Here is a 17,323-nt window from a genome sequence, read left to right on the forward strand (position 1 = left end):
AGGCCAAAGTGTGATCAGTAGAAAAGGCTTGTTCTGTATGACTTCTGTACACCAACTCACATAGTTCATAGGAGAAAGCACCGTCGGCAGAAATGGAAAATTACAGGACCATGTAAAATAAGACCAAAAATATGAAAGCCATAATTGTATTTTGTGTATTTTCTATAAAAGGGTATTTTCAAGTAAACGAAAGAAAAAGTATTACAAAATGTTTCAATAATGCGTATGATTTATAAAAAATGTTATTAGATGGATTGCTTATACTGTAGTCATTATTTTACTGGGTTCATAATCAACAGCATAGCCCCTGTATAGTAGTAGTGGTAGTAGTTTATTTTGGATTTAAATATTTCAAATGTAAATTTTACGAATACGAACTTATTATATAATGGGTTCGCATTTTGCTTTCCTGATTAATTATTTGATTTATAGCAATCGCTGAGTTTTAGATTTGGCCTCGGTACAATATTTTACTGTGAGAAAAAGTACAAAAAACAACTAATACAGCCTGTATAACTTTATGTATATTACATATGTATAATATAATATAGCTTTATAATAGTCACTGTTATAAGAAAGTACTTTCTATAGTGGTTTGAAATAACGCTAAAATCTTAACAAGTAGATTAAACGTAAAATCGAAACCATCTTCAACACAAATTATATATTTTTAAAAACAAACATAAAAACGTAGCTTTTTGCTGCAAAATGCACGATCAGCCTATCCACAACATCCCTTCGCATAAAAATGCACACACGTAAGGATTTGTGAATTTTGGCGATACATCCCTACCTCTACGACCCTTTGACCCGATTAGATCAGGTCATCCAAAACACTGTTCACCCCTTGCACCCGCCCCAATCGAGTGGAATGAAATGACTGCAACCATAAACCATATGATTCCATGCCATGCTAACCTTGATCTACATCCCGCTGCTGAATTCGCGCTATATTCGTCATCACATGTGTAATCGCCATAGATTCCTCGTCATCGTTGGGTGAGAAGCAAACTGGTGTACGTCAGCATGCCTCCATCACCACCCGTTATAGCCTCTCCGCGTCATCCCAGACGTTGCTCGCGGTTCGCTACTGGGCGATATATTCTTTTCCTCCAGCGCTGTAACATGAGCGTTGTGGCGCACCAGAGAAGGATTGGAATGGAAATCGAATGCATCGTCTACTTTGTTATGGCGGCAGAGCAGACGGCGATAAAGATTTCAACATTTCACCAACGGAAAAGGGTATGATGGGTGAAGATACAGGTGTATTATGGGATCGATAGGCAAAAATGCCCCAAAAGCGAACGTCTAAGAAATATTAAAATAATGTTATTTTTATTGTTTACGCTTCCCAATACTCTGTAATTGGTAAACCATTTCTTAATTTTTGAGCTATGCCACAAACCCTTAGATGAGCTTATTCAGCCTTTTGTGTAAATAAACCACTTTGATGTGGCTAGATTAATAGCATTTAGATCGCGTATACACATTGATTGTACTGCCAATATAACAATGACAAACTTACCATCAAGCTGTAGCATCAACACTATATCAAGACGATAATCAGCCAGGAGGAGCTAAGAGGAGCTCTATATTCAAATCAGCTAATAAATCACTTATGGATTCAATTTGCCCTTCTTATACCTCGACAGGCATTAATTCATACATCGACACATTTTCCTGCAAAGAAACGAAAATAATAGGTAACTAACAGAGGTTCCACGAATTTAGTGACGCTTGTTTTGATGTTTACAAAACTATTAATTATGAGCTTCAAATGTTCAAGCGTCAACACTTGGCTCATATTAACCGAAATTGGACATTTGTTTCGCGCAAATTAAAAACGACGCTCCAAAAATGATTTATGTTAATTTATGGTTTTTAGCTAACCCTCCCCCATTCCTCCTCTTAAGAGCTCTTCCGTAAGCCACATGGAGCGGACAAGTCTTGGCTGCGACCTTCCACATCCCGGATGAACCTTGTCTTTCACTTTTTTTTTGGCTGCTTCAAACGAAACCCATACTACGAGTCCCTTGTTCGATGCGATTAGAAAAGAGACCCTTCGCCCCTGGCAGGGGGCGCGCTTAGAAGTGTTTTTAGCAATGAATGCGAAATGGTCACATGCTCGCACATAATAGAACTGCTTTGTTATTCTTATGGTTTTCTTCCTCCCTATTCCTTCCTTCCCAAACTCAACCCAACCGAAAGGTCATCGGTCTCGGTCCGAAGAGATCTATGTAACTAAGAACGTAAGGAATCTAATAATTTGGATTTGTTCCAGGAAGAAGGCACTGTGTGTTTGGCTGGAACTGGAGTGCACGTGTTTTCTTTTCCGGGGGTTTTTTTTTCTCCCCCTGGTGTTCAGAATCATCCCGGTGAAAGTGATAGTTTACCACCACGAACACTCTCTCTCTCTCTTTCTTTCTCTTACCCATCAAACGACGATTGCAAACAGTGAAGACTTGCTGTGTCCTTCCGAATTTTTATCTTGCAGCATCGCCTTTGCTTGACCGCATTCGCTTTTAGGCTCATTCTGCTGGCTACAAAAGCAAAAGGATTTAGTGATGATGACCTTTGGCTGGAGCTGCGATGCGATGGTGGTTCAGTCTCTAACAAACGAGGTTACGTTTGGCAAGCGCTGTCACAATGGAACGATGCCAACCAGTATCGAATGACCTCAAAACGATCGGATATTTATTGGCACTCCAAATGGCAAATAATGCTACTAAATCGCCAAGAAAACCAGTAAGAATAAAATGATCTCATTGCTAAGAATGGTAGATCAGGAAAGAGCTATATCCGACATTGGAAAAAGTGCAAGAAAACGAATGAATGAAGGTGGGGTTAAGCAACTGCTTAAAACAGTATTCCTAATTTTAAAAGTAAGACAAATCTCTCACACAAACTCTTCCCAACATCATCTGATTGTAATCAAGCATGTTATTTATCATTTTGTTACCACCCCCTCTCCTCAATCCAAGCAGTGCCACCAGTTGCACCCGAGTGATAAAAAAATGCTTGTTTTAGTGTGAGTTATGCACTTCTGCAGTGAGAGGAAATTACTGCAAGAACTCATCGCAATAAAAGAGTAAAACAGCTTCCACCTGGGTCTTTCGCTTTAAGCAACCGCGTGTTTCATTTTGTTAAAACGGAAAGGTTGTGCGTTTTCTTTTTTGCTGTCCGTTTGCTTGATTGAAAATTTCCCGTAGGTACGGGCGGGTGTTGTTTTTCGCCCTTTCTTAATAGTGAAATTGTACAGGATTACGGTGAAGCGAGAGAAAGAATTTCGCCAAAGACGTGAAATTTTTCGCTTTCACTGTCTCGTAGCGAACATTGGAGGAGCATCCATCCATCCATTTGCTTGATGGCTGTTGTATCGTGTCTTCCGTTTTGGAGCTGCAACATGTCGCGTTGGATGGTGGGAATTTTGTACGTGCAATGAATTATGTGTTTCAGTCGAACGCATCCATTGTTGGGGAGATAGGTTATTTCCCCCTCGTGAATGTGAAGAACGTATAAAGCAAGCACTGCAAGAAGGGCAGTACTAAAGGACATTTAAATAAGTAAGAGCTGTTCAAGGACTTTTGATAAATTTTTAAAACTCACAAAAAAGTTTATTTGTCTTGTTCTTCTTCTATTTGGCGTAACGTCCTACGCGGATATGCCGGCTTTCAAGACGGCTTTCGGGCCTATACAGGCTTTCGAGACTTAATTCATTACCACGTAGCCGGATAGTCAATCCTTGCTACGAGAGGACGGTCCATTCTAGGCTTGAACCCATGACGGGCATGTTATTGAGTTATTCGAGTTGACGACTGTACCATGGGACCGCACCAAATTGTATTGTAAAAACACATATTTTTACAGTTGTACAGTTCTTTCAAAACATAATCAAAATATTAATTTGGTAGCCTTCTGCAAATGTTTTCGAACGAGTTATTTGCAAGCGCGTTGTAAAGCTTCCGTTTCTTTGAAGATATTTATGCTTTCGTTCGCTAGGATTATTGCTCGCGCAGCATAATAAATCGTTCCTTTCAAGTCGGCACAATCTAGCTTCTAGCCTTTGCGGGGCGTTTCCCATCCATGTTCTCATGTAGAGGAGTGGGTATGTTTTCAAAACTTTTTACATTTTCGCAAATCCCGCGCACTAGTGCAGTGAAGAAGGCGTGCAACAACCAGGAATGGGCAAAAATTGTTTGCATACTGTTTGTACAAGAGTTATTGGGTGGGAGTGGAGTGGATATTGTATAAAAATGTCTCACTAACAAGGCACGTTTACGCTCTGTAGTCGCGTTCGTTGAAAGATGGTATTAATGTGCATTGGCTGTAAGAAGATTTTCATTGGAGATCAACATTGTTTCGTGCAAAAGCTGAAATACTGTTCATGTGCGACAGTGACAATTTTATACTCTATACTAAATACAGTTGAGCTATTGACACATTTACTATCCTGTCTGGGACCGCTGTTTGACGTTGAACTAATCGCTTAAGCCACATCTGGCGCCGATGCTTTAATTGAGGCTTGTTCTCAAGAAATTAAGGAAAAGAATCGAGACGGTACCTTTGGTAATTAATGGCAGCATTGACAGATTACAAGGAGGTGTTACACATTACGCTAAATGTTTTTAACGAAATTCTAAAAATAACCTCTAACAGTATGATAGGCCTGATAGTGATCATGTGGATGCAATACATCGAATGCAATAAACAAATTGTTTGTCGATGTGGAACAGATAATGGTCGATGTTCGAAAAAGCCATATCACACTTTTACTATCTATTAGGTACTGTAATCCAAAAATGGTTTTATCCTGTGAGATGCAATACTCATTCTCATGATTGTTGTTCTATTTTGCTCTAATAATAAAGTAATAACAACACCAAACACAACAACATTCTCTTTTCGTCAGATTCGCAAGCTTTATCCACCAAAATCTAGACCCCATTTTTGTTTTGCTGTGGTAGTTCCTCTTTAAGTCGTCGCTTTGTTGCGTTGTGAATGCTTTTCTTTTTTCTTTTTGCTGTTGCTGTTGGTTCTCGTGCGTACATACGTATGTTTTGCAATGCTACGCGATGGATGCGGGAGGTGTGATTGTGAAAGCACCCGAACATCCCCTATTCGTGAGTCGAACGAGCCACTCTGGTGGTCGGTCTGATTTGGCCCCGGGAGAGAACCGCAGAGCAGCCAGATGTCTGCCCAATCTCCGACTCCGACGAGCGCGCGCGCCTTCTTTTTCGCAAATTTCTTCGTTTTACACCGTCAGCTTTGCGAGTTGGGGTGTGGGGACGATGTGGACGGATATGAAGGCCTGCAACGTCGCAGCGGGTTTGCGCCCATCTATTTCGCCAATGAAGAAACGGCAGGACGGAATTCTTTCCTTTTTTGGGGGATAGTCTGACACGATCTGACCTGAGGCAAGCATGTAGCACCAGCTACCTGTTTCATAGATTTTTTGTGCGATTTTGGGGCCATGAGAGGCTAGAAAAAATGATGTTTATTTTTTTTCTATCTTTATGTGTTAGGCTATTAAGGGAATTCTTAAGAACTTTTTATTCCTGCCAACTGTAGACCAGCAAAATACAAAAGGAAAGAATGAAAATAATGAAGAAATTTTTACTAAAAAAATGTTCTTCATTATTAAGCATCAAATAATGAATTAGCAGTCAAAAATGTAATAATCAATCGACAAGATGCGTAGAACAAATGTGAAACAAAGTTTGGTCTTCCACAACCTGATAAATTGTTCAATATTTTTCAACTCAAATATGTTTTATGATTAATGCAGATCGTTATAGAGATTCTAAATATATTTTTCTACGATTTTTATTGAGCAAACAATTATTTTGTACAACCACTAATGCTCCTCACGAACATTTACAAAGAACATAAGTGAAACAAAGTTACCAAAATTGAGTTGAAACACCATACACTGCAATATAGTTGCTTGTGATAAGTAAATAAAAGGCCGCTCAAACTAAATTAGGCATGCATAATTAAGTTTGAATATTAATGAATAAGTAACAATCAGTGGGTTATTGTTGGCCGAGCCAATGCCATTAAAGTACCGCTGATGTCGAGGAGTTGATTAGATGGAAAGGACAGCTGATGATTTCAATTAAAAGTTGTTCGTTTGGTATATAGCACGTCATCATATGCATAAACGATAATTTAGTATGATGTGACAAATTATGGGAAACTTTAAGGTAGTTTGTAAACATCATGAATATTAGATCATTAGTTTTATCCTCTAAAAACAAAGAAAGTAAGCAGAATTTTGCTTGCTTTTATTGTTTAATAACTGAGTGGGTATGAAGGATGTTCGTACTTTCTTACTTCTATCAAAGTTGGCCCCCTTTTCCTTCAGTGCCATGCAGCAAACAACGCTATTCTCTACAGATCAAAGTATTTCTCTTGGCAAAGGTAACAAAGTTGAAAAAAATCTTTATGTTGGCTATCCTTCCCACACTCACACACACGAAAACGAGTGGGTGGGTAAGGTTACACAATCTGATGATGACGTTAATTATTGTTATTACTATTACGATCGCTTTCTAACCCGTGTCGTCCACCAATTCGGCTCGAGTGTCCTCCGCCCACGTTTCATCAGTGGTAAGGTTCGATGTGAAACCGGTTCATTTGCGATACGAGAAGTCTGAAGGAACCACACTACCGGAAGGCCGAGCAAAGCCGTCGAGTATGAATCGGGATGGTTCAGTGCCACGGTGTGTGCGCGCACGTACGGTAATGTTGGGTATGTCTCGCCATGCACGAGACATGCCATGTCGGGCGTGAGAAGCGTAACGGACGCGGCCGGGCCAGTGTGGACCGGTGTGGAATGATAGTGTACAGTGGACGGAGAAACGAACGAACGCCACCATGGCAACCGTCGCGTTTGGTGACGTTTTCGCACTCGTCGCTCGGTGTAACGACCTTGACTGGCTTCAATCGTTGTACGGTTTCGCACTACCAGGCGGGCTGTGCTACCAGGCGCCACCAGGTACTACCACCGCTGCCATTCCTGCCCAAACGGAATCGCATCCTCTAATTTCGTTGGGTTTGTTTCCTTTTTTCCATCAACCAACAAATTTGTAATGCAGTTTTGATCCCGGCTCCGAGCGGTACAGAACCGTACAGAAAGACATTCACGTATTAGTGAGCGAAGGCAAAAGAAGAAGGCACCTTCTTTCATTTCTTTTCGCCTTGAGCCAGAGAGCATTTTTGGTGTGTACCATCATCCGTGGTATGCTATATTTTCGCCCATACCAATCATTTGTGCTCCCCCTCGTAGCACGAGCTTCTGAGCACACCGTTTGCAGTGCAAAATATTCCACGGATTCCACTGAGCACGAAATACGAAAAGGCTACAAACAGAACGCGTCAGAAAAACTTGTTTTCGAATGCATTGGTTCACTTTTTTGTCCTTCGTCGCGAGTTACATGGCAGCTGAGTCGTCTTTGAGTGCAATAGTTCGTTCGATTAAAAAACCGATTAAATTATCATACCGCAAAAAATGGAAGACGAGAGCAAATGGGTAGATAAATGGAAGGAATTATTATAAAAGATAAGACAAACGGCCTCCAAAGGATTCTGAAATCAGAGATACATTTTATCAAACAATCGTAAAAAATATCAAAATATTCAATGTTCAAAGCGAAATTGCCTCTTTAGAATTTAGATAAATTATAAAACACTGTGTAAATCCATACAATGTATTTGGTAGCCTTACGGACACGGTTCAACTCTCATCCTGATCCATTTTTCTCCTGCTGTATGTAACAAGGGATTGTTAGATCCTGAATAGCAATTTTCTACATTTTTACATTCACTAAGCAACAACATTCTGTCTTTCTTCTGTGTGTCGATCTTTCACGATAATTAATTATCATAAATCAAGTTATGTAAGAAAAACTGTGAGCGAGGTAACGTTCTTTTAAGAAAATATTTTACGATGTAATGCACTGTAGTAAAATTTAATAATATCTATGCTTTTCATACTTAATATGTATGCTTTTCTGTATAATGGTTTCTATAATGATATTTGAAGAATATTGAAGAAGTTTCACAAGGATGTTTAAGTATCGGTGTTTTTATGGTAAGTCGGTGGTAAGTCCTGTAACGATGCGTAGTTGCTTTCTGTCATTTTTATTTTCATCCGCAGTTGAATAATCTGTAGTTATTGGATCAGAGCGTTTTTTATGAAACGGTGTACAATTTTTTGGAGAAATCAGATGAGATAATAAAATTCTCTTCAATCTACAACGTACGGTGGTACGGGTTGAATTGGAATCGAGGCATGTTCGGCCTTGTACGTACTGGTACATCTTTACCACTGGATCACGAAAATGTTGCATACTAGCTAGGCATTTATTATGTCTCCAGAGAGCCAGGGAAATAAGAGTTCTTACGTGATTGCTTCTTATTTTGATAATTGCAAATTGCCACAGTGTGCCTTCTTTAGCCACTAACTGCTTGGCTAATTGCGAGTGGTTGCTGCATTCTTCATCTTCTTCTTGGCGTAACTACCTACTTGGACATGCCGTTCTATATAGGCTTTCGAGACTTATTCAGTACTTTCAGTTGTCGTGAATGCAAATGTAATGAATTAAGCAGGTCTTGTTCTGGTGGCCCCTATCAAACACCAGACCGAGGGTCTTGATCAGAAATAACTAAATAACAACATCAATGGTTCGTTCACAACCATTCCCACTCAATCTGGGCGCGTGCTTTCATTCATCAAGCAGCAATCCATTCAACCTGTCAATCATCTACGCAAAGCACACATTCCAACGCCAGTAGTCGATCGAGCGACATCAATTGTAACCCTTCCCCGATCGTGCGTAGTAGCAGCTGATTTTGACAGGCCATTTCAGCGCTGGTCTACCCACTCTCGCGGGACACCACAATGAATCGAGCCTCTTCTACCCGCTATTGTGCGGCCATTATCATGTCAAATAGTCGCGTAGCTACCGTGGAAGTGAGAAAAAACACAACAACGATACAGATGAGATGCCGTGTTAAATCATGCAGTCGTTAAACGCGTATCAGGTTGTGTGTGCACTGCGGCGCTTCCAAACGCAAGATCAGTGGGAATTGTGTCGTGTTGCGCTTTCTTGTTAGTTGCTTGTTCCTGCAGTTGGTTCGATTATGCAGTTCAAAAAATGGCAAAGCGTGGATCCGATAATGACCTATCATTAATCAAATTGTACTGCCCCGAAGGCAAACTTCTGGCGTCCGTACGTGAATGTGCCGTTCTCGTCAGTCCCGCGGATTGATATGGAGGACAGCTTCAATCTGGGAAGCGTCTGGCCGACGTCTTCTGTTTTACAATACAAATTCGTTGTGTAGTTTTATTCGTACACCTTGCAGTAGTATTGTATTGTACTTGAATGATTTATTTAAACATAATGAGTGGATTCGTGTATGTTTGTATTTTTCGTTTCGCAAGCGAAATTTGAATTGAATTGCTGAATGTTGTTACAAATATGTGTTCTAAAATTTCAATTGTTTTTTTTTTGTGGGTATAGTTACGATACAGACTGAAATGCCCAAACGTGCCCCGCTCTTCAACATGTGGTCTATCATTAATTAAGACCGAAGAACATCTGACGACAATAACTGAGAAGGATAGATACATTCTTGTAACATTAAATACGATGTCCTGCTACGCAGACTACGATTTCTGGCAAAAAGACTCCACGAGGACGTAATTTCTGTCCTTCTCGCTCGTCCGTTTTCGAACATTTGGGCCGTACGCGTTGCGTTCTATCATCTTATGCGAAAGATAATTCGTTCTTAGAAGCCCAATTCAAAACCCAGACAGCAACACCATCACACAGCTGTAGGTTTGTGTGTGTGGTTGTGCATGATAATCTTCATAGATCGAAATGGCGCAAAGAACAGAACATAGCTGGAAAAAGGTAAAATATCATGCACCCGTTGCCCTTGCCTTTGTCGTCGTGTAGAAGGTCCTTGCTTTACCTCTTCTCTAGAGTTCAAAGAAGGCGAAACGGAGCAAAAAAAGGAGAGAAAAAGAGAGAGATAAATATAAAGAGAGAGAAAGAGGGAGAGAGAGAGAAAGATGGAAAAATAAGAGAGAAGAGAAGATATAACGAGAAGGATATGAAGAAACGAGAAGGATAGGAAGAAACGAAGGCGACATTTAATCGAAGGAAACAAAACGATCCTCGAAAAAAAAGCCAGCACAGGATATGGTTTGGGCTGGTAGGCACCGCGGTTCAGTCTCTTAGGTTCAGCACAGCCGCTCCGAAAGGCGTACATACACACAACATTACCGTTAGCATGGCACTGGTATGGCGGCAGTTTCGGCACGGTTTTTCGTTCCCTTTTACTGTGTGTCGTGCTGTTCTTGTTTTTTTTATAATTATCAGATCCGATCAATCATTAGTTTTTCACTTGGTTGCGATCGCCTACCAAAGATCCTTTTTAAGGGTACAGGGTGTTGAATGTTTTCCTTATATTCTTTCGAACACTAAATACTTCCTTTTTATAGCTTCATCTCTATCTGCCTTTTCATTCTTTTTGATAGGTACTGGTACAGTTTAGTTTTACGTATTTTTACTTAATAAAACATAAATTCAGAAAATAATATATGCGACGGGGTCCTATTACATCATATTTTTAATTTAAGTAATACATAATTAATTCTTCAAATAATATGTAACATTCGTTATTTTGGAAGATGTGCACAGTGTTTTCTTTTAATATGAAACAAACAACAATAGAATAAATGGAGTCATTTTCATTTTATATGAAAAAAAAATGATGTGTTGTTGTAACTCGAACAAAACAGCCGATTGTATTATAATGTAATAAATAACAAATGTTGCTTTACGAAATCTTCAACGAACGTAAAATCTGAACATTCTATGGAGGTAAAATGTGGAAAAATTAATCCACATCCGGACTAGCGTACCAACCTTTCGCTCGGTTGCTCACAGTATTATTTTCCGCACATGCTCTTGATTTCTAACGAAAGCAGCAGCACCACCAAATACACTCACACATACACACCGCCACACAAAACGCACCGTAACGCACTTTTCGTAATGTATATTTAAATAACAGTGTGTGTGTGCGTTCCTTTTTTGGAACTAAACCACTACCAGCGCACTGTTTTTGCCAGCAGCGTGTCCGATGATTGTATTACACACGCTATTTAAATATGTAGTGGTGGGACATTCACGCACACTATCATGAAAAAACACAACAGTACACACTTTCCGGCATTAAGACAGAATCACGGCACGCTCGTTGGGATGCGTTTCCATCGCAACACATCTCACAAACGTTGCTGCTGGTGCTGTTTTTCTCACTTACGATTCACGAAGGTAGTTGCCATACCGGGTAGGTAAAGGTCTTCCAACTTTGTCACACTTGCTGTTTATTCATGGTTGACAATTTAGTTGTCAAGATTCTGCTCCGCGTTTAATGCTTTTTTTAGTGCTCCGCTTTCACAGCACGATCGAACAATTTATCTACCCACTGTATGTGTGCGTGTGCACGAGCGCTTACTGAACGCGACGGATGACTGAAAGTTGCCCTCGATTCTCTTTTATTCTTTTTTTGTTAGTTTACTTTATCTACACAGTATCTGCATCCAAAGGGCCTATCGCCACGCGTTCACTTATCTTCAGCTACCAAAGATAATGCTCACTTAAATTCTGCATACATACAAACACACATATACACACAAATTGATTCGATTGATACCCCCTGGGGGGATGTTAATCGCCAGAAGGGCTTTTAACAATGACAGCAGCCACATAAACACTCACACACTCATACTCTCATGCGCACTCTTTCTCTCCTTCTAATCGCTACCGACGACGTGCGCGTTCACTTTCGGGCTGTCTTGCCATTGTTAGTCTTTTAGATAGACCAACACCACCAGCACCACCATCACCACTTGCCATACATTGGCTCATGCCCCTACCCTGCTCACTCGGGGCTGTTATCAACACCACACTGCACTATCAGCACCACACGCCTGAACCAATCCAATGGGCCGAACAAAACGGGCGATAAAGCTTTGCGTCCCCTTGCCGCTGCTTGTGGCTTGTGGCTTGCCCGGGAGGAGAGCAGACAGCGTAACGCTTCGCTTCGCATTCGCCAGTGGGCCGCTTTCTTCTCCACTTCACGTCACATACACACACGCTCCCGGTGACACCAGACTAGACTAGAGTTCGAGAGCGTGCGCGCGCACAGTAGCAGGCCCTGCTTGCCCCGTCTCTTGTCGTGCGGACTGGACGCGGAAAAGCAGGAAAACCGCGCTGCCCTCTTTCCCGGGTACACACCAGCGACAGACGAGGAACTAATAAACGATGGTGAGGCCGTGCAGCTGGTACGGAGCGAGCGAAGAGGCGCTCAAGGGAGTCGATGCGTTTCCGTGCTACCGTGTACACGGCGAGACGCTTCACTTGAATGTGTGTAAGTGCAGCCAGCAGTACGGTAGAGTGTGTTGTGTTGTTTACCTTTGCGAAAGAGCGAGTCTCTCTTTTTTACTGTGCTAATGTGCTCGCTCTCACTTACACGCGCTTGTTTTTTTTATTTATTTTTTGTGTGGCAACCAAGCGACTTCTTTTTTTTTTCTTTTGCGCTTACTGCCGACAGCACTTGCGCACTATTGGGTTTATGCTGCGCGAGAGCGGGGTGTAACAGCGAGAAACCAAAGGGGTGAAAGGTGTGGAATGGGCCGCTCTGCTGTGAAGATGTTTAATAAGGGTTACCCTCCTTTTTGTGAGCGGAATGCTCAACGCTAATGAAGGAGTGAAGCAGTTAGCTATTTCGCTTTAGCAGCCTACGATCAACGTGCAGACGAGCGCGTAATGTTTTCTCGCTCTGACACATTGGCTCGCCCGTACAGGCCAAATGACAGATGGACCCGTCTGCTACGATCGAAGCGAATGAACAAAAACGGAAAACCGCTTCCATTGTGAAGGCAGACCAAGCGATATGGGAACTGCTGCTTCCACCGCTTTTGTAGGACAGTGCAGGAACAATGATGGAATCAAATTTGTGCAGGGTTGCTTACCTCGATATCGCTGGTACTGCGGGAACTACGTGCTGAAACAGCAGTTTTGGTTGCTGATTGGCATCGTTTCGATACCGTTCTCGCCTGTCGTCACGGGTCGCCCGGAGACTCGTGTTGCCGCGTATCGACGTGTATGTAACTGAACTGGCGAATCGGATGTTTATGAAATTGGTCGAATGCTTGGCAGTGGTGCTTCTTCTTCTTCCTGCCTGCTCGGCAGCAAACAGCCGACCGCTTTCGTTCGCTTCTACTCCGGAAGTGTGAGCAGGATAACGCACGCTTTAGCAGTGCTTGTGTCTCGGTTACACTACAGTTGAGGTTATTGCTTCACATCGCCTGCTGCGTCGAAAGACACGTGAATGTGAGTGCGTTTGTAAGCTTCACTGTCTGACAAGGGTACGCTGATGAGCGCTTGCGCCCCTAACGAATGGTATTGGTCGTTTCGAGGTTCTGCTGGGTAAGAAATGGTCATACTCTACCTTTTGGTATTTAGCCTTGCACAATACATCTTCATGCGAACAATACATGGAATTCGTTGAAGTAAGGGAAAACGGGTACGGAAGTCGTGCGGTTCGGTAGAGTGAGCGAACCAGCCAGAAGATATGGGGAATGGTTTAGAAGGCGTGGTCTAATAATTGCTTTCGTATGCAACACAAAAGTATGCCCTACCACTAGTAACCGTTGCTGATTGCAGGGGAAGTTTACTATGTACGCGAAAGATCGTATATAACTGAAAGGTAGAAAGAGACAAATGATCTTTGTTGGCTATCTCAGCTATGCTAATGTGAATGTTTTTTTTTATACAATTAACAATGCCCCTCCAATAAAATTAACAAACGTCGTGTGTTTGTATGTGTGTGTGTGTTTTTTTTTCCTTTTTTTAACACACTTGCACACAAACGTGTTCAAAGATTAATTTTAACACCGTCGTCGTTCGTCGGCAATGGAAACGAACGTGATTTTTCCTTTCGTTGATGTACTTCATCATTCAATATGAATCTTACGCAATTGAGATCAAGACAAGTTATTAAATCCTTTATGCTCAACGTTTTAGTTTAACAAATGTAAGAAATTACCTCCCTAAAAGTATTCGAATACAAGCGTTTCCTGTAAACTTCCAGCTAAACTACAATAAGTTTTTTTTTTGTGTGTTCGTTTTCCTTACGCGACAGCATGCGCCATTGCGCATTCGCTCCGTACGCGCTCTGCACTTCCGACGTACACACATTGCTCGCCCAGGCGTCGTAACACGCGCCGCCAAACGCTACCGATCCCGTGGCAGTTCGCTAAGGAGAGAAGATACTCGTTTTTCGTCTGCTCGCTTGGTACTGCAGCGTACAAAAATGGCACATATGCGCAACTGCACCGACACCGACACACGCGGTGCGCGATCTCGCGAGCACGTTGCCACGTTGTCGAGCGTATCGGGACCGGAGCAGAGCAGACGTGCTGTGAGCGAATCTTTGCAGTGTGTCGACATTTTTAATTTCTTATACCTCTGGCGTGGGCTCGTAAATATCGCACACTTCGCTTCACACTTTGTGCGCTGTGCGAAATGAAATGTTACGAGCGTGTTATTTTTAGCATCTTTCTGCCATGTTTTAAAATTGTTTTGCACGAGCGCAGTTTAGTAGTTCAGAGGGCAAGCATCTACAACTTTACTTTTTACAAAATTTACTTTTTCCTATCAAACGATTGAATACCCTTATTGTATCAAATGCTCGAAAAATATTTGCAAAACATATAATTATTAAATATCTACCAATCAAATACCGAAGCCCACCTTATTGCCGAATAAAAATAATACATTAGCAACATCGTTACAATAAAGTATGATTTCAGCAATAGTATAATAGTTGTATGTTGTCAAAAAGCACTGCGTACACATTGGTATACTCGACAAATACATAAACGGTTGTTCTTTTTGGTGTGGTGTTGTTTAGGTAGCATTTGTTAATAACTTATCATTCGAGAATTACTTAAATTCTCATTCAAGTAAGGCTACTACTAGCCTTTTTATCATATTAAATTTGTAATTCGACGGCAGATGACTTCTTCTCGTATTCAAAACCATTCATCGTACGGAAAATGTCCTAAAAGCTTTCTGTTTTTCCCACCATTCTCTTCTTCTTCCCCTGTGAAACGAATAGAGATGGCGCAAACGTTTACCATTCCCGTTTTCATTCCGTCAGAGCATGGCGCCATTTTTACTTTTTCGGTAGTTACCTCCCCGCGCCATAACGGAAAAGTCCGTTTTAAAGGGATGATTTTGTTTTGGGATTTTCTTGGTCAAATTGAAATCAGGACTCGGCCTGACTCTTGCGGAATTGCGAAGTCAACCCCGATTTTATTTTGTAGTCGAATTAAATTTTTATATAAGGATCCCCACGACTTCACTCCGGCTCATGACTACACCATATACACGACAGATTATCCAATTACGGCGGTCCTACAACGCCGCGATAAATAACCATATTAACATTAGCTAGTTTTAGAAAAACTCAAACAAACACGTCAGAAAAATAAGTCGCCGCTAACAACACTGTCCACGACAGTTGCCCGTGTTTTTGTTTTAAAACTGAGATTGTTTATTAGAACAAAGACTTCGCCGGAAATTTGTCGCGGCGTTTTAGTTTTCGGCCGGTCTCAACGTACAGTCGTCAACTTGCACGATTTAACAACATGCCCGTCATGGGTTCAAGTTCCAAATAGACCGTGCCACCATACGTAGGACTGACTATCCTGCTATGGAGGGATAGTCCAAAATTCATTGAAAACCAACCCCACAAATGGTACAGGCTGGCCTTGACCGACAACGGTTGTTGAGCCAAAAGAAGAAGAAGAAGAAGAAGAAGAAGTTTTAGTTTTAAATTACTATAACCCTGCTTCTAGATGACCAATTTTTGTACATCGTCAAATTTACTGCGGGCTGTTTGTTACAAAAATTTGCATCGCTTTGTATCGTCCTAAACCAGGGGTCTCCAAACTACGGCCCGCGGGCCGCATGCGGCCCTTGAGAGCTTATAATGCGGCCCGCGATGATGTTGCAAAGGATAATATAAATATCTTATTAGTTTGAAAATTTTCATCATTTTTTTTTAATTTTTACTAAACCAAGACAAAAATCAAGTTACTATAAAAGAAAACTGCAGAATTTTAAAATATTCATTAAGTATTTTCATACCATGCGTAATGCGCAACGCAATGCGGCCCGCGAATTTAAAAGTTTGGAGACCCCTGTCCTAAACTATTGATGACTATTGTTGTGTTGTTGAAACGGCACAGTGTAAAAGCGTCTCTCATCCTGTGAAAGCAGTTTTTAAATATGGCCTGGCGATAACAGCTATAAGCCCACCTTTTTCCACTTTGCTTTTGAGCTAAAACATAGACGGTTTGACAGATGGAAAGTGTTGCCAAAAATTATCGCGGAAGATTGTTTGACACATACAAAAGACACAGACGTAAAGACAACGCAAATGCTATGTGATTGTTAATTCCAATGGACACATTAAGAGAAACATAATCAGAACCCATACCGATTCTGGGACAAATTCCGAACCCATGTCGATTCTGAACCTTAACAGAATTCATACTGGTGCTGGAACTGATTCCAATCCCAGAGTCATAAGACTACTCTGGCCCTGGAATTGATCCTGGCACTATAACGATCAGAGGCGGATTTTCCCATAAGCGGACTAAGCGGCCGTGGAGCGGACTAAGCGGAGGGTCTAAAGGGGGCCCGAGCGAAACCTCTACATGTTAGCTTCCTTTTATAAGCGATTGATTTTTTTCTATTAATGCACATATGGACGGAATAATGAATATTTCTCAAAGTAGTACATTGTCATAAGTAAGTGTGATGTTTTGATAACGTTGTTACGAACTTTGGAGTTAATTTTTGCAGGCTTTGAAAAATTTGACATACTTTCGCTCTCTTCCATATAAGCAATACAACCTCTCATGACAATAAAGCATGAATAAGCTCTTGGAACGTCTAATTTAATGCTTTTAAGAACTTCGTCGATGGTCTCAATAGCAAAGATGGCAAGTCTTCAAATACGCAAGTACCGGATAATGATTGTCGAACTCTTGGATTTAGGGTGATTTTAATATATCTGTGAAACAGGAAATGACACAAACTTTGTGGAGTGGTTTTTACCTCTCATATACATAATTGAGCAAATAATAAATTGCAAAATCTTCTTTACAAATCAAAATGTACAAATGATTAAAATTCGGTTTTTTTGCAAGGCTTTCCAAATATGCCTTTTA

The 17,323-nt window shown here is 41.2% G+C and overlaps 1 protein-coding gene and 1 long non-coding RNA gene across 3 annotated transcripts in view; one reads left to right on the forward strand and one right to left on the reverse strand.

The window, feature by feature from the left end:
• The window catches only part of LOC1274029 (D-2-hydroxyglutarate dehydrogenase, mitochondrial), a 44,975-nt gene that overhangs the window by 1,030 nt on the left and 26,622 nt on the right, over positions 1-17,323 (forward strand). The gene's annotated exons all lie outside the window — the stretch shown is intronic.
• LOC133391703 (uncharacterized) lies at positions 131-16,017 on the reverse strand. The gene is made up of 2 exons (XR_009765166.1): positions 10,938-16,017; positions 131-1,680 (listed from the first exon to the last, which is right to left on the reverse strand). It is a non-coding gene; the product is annotated as an uncharacterized LOC133391703 (long non-coding RNA).

The sequence above is a fragment of the Anopheles gambiae genome, chromosome 2 (assembly GCF_943734735.2).
Source record: "Anopheles gambiae chromosome 2, idAnoGambNW_F1_1, whole genome shotgun sequence".
NCBI lineage: Eukaryota > Metazoa > Arthropoda > Insecta > Diptera > Culicidae > Anopheles > Anopheles gambiae.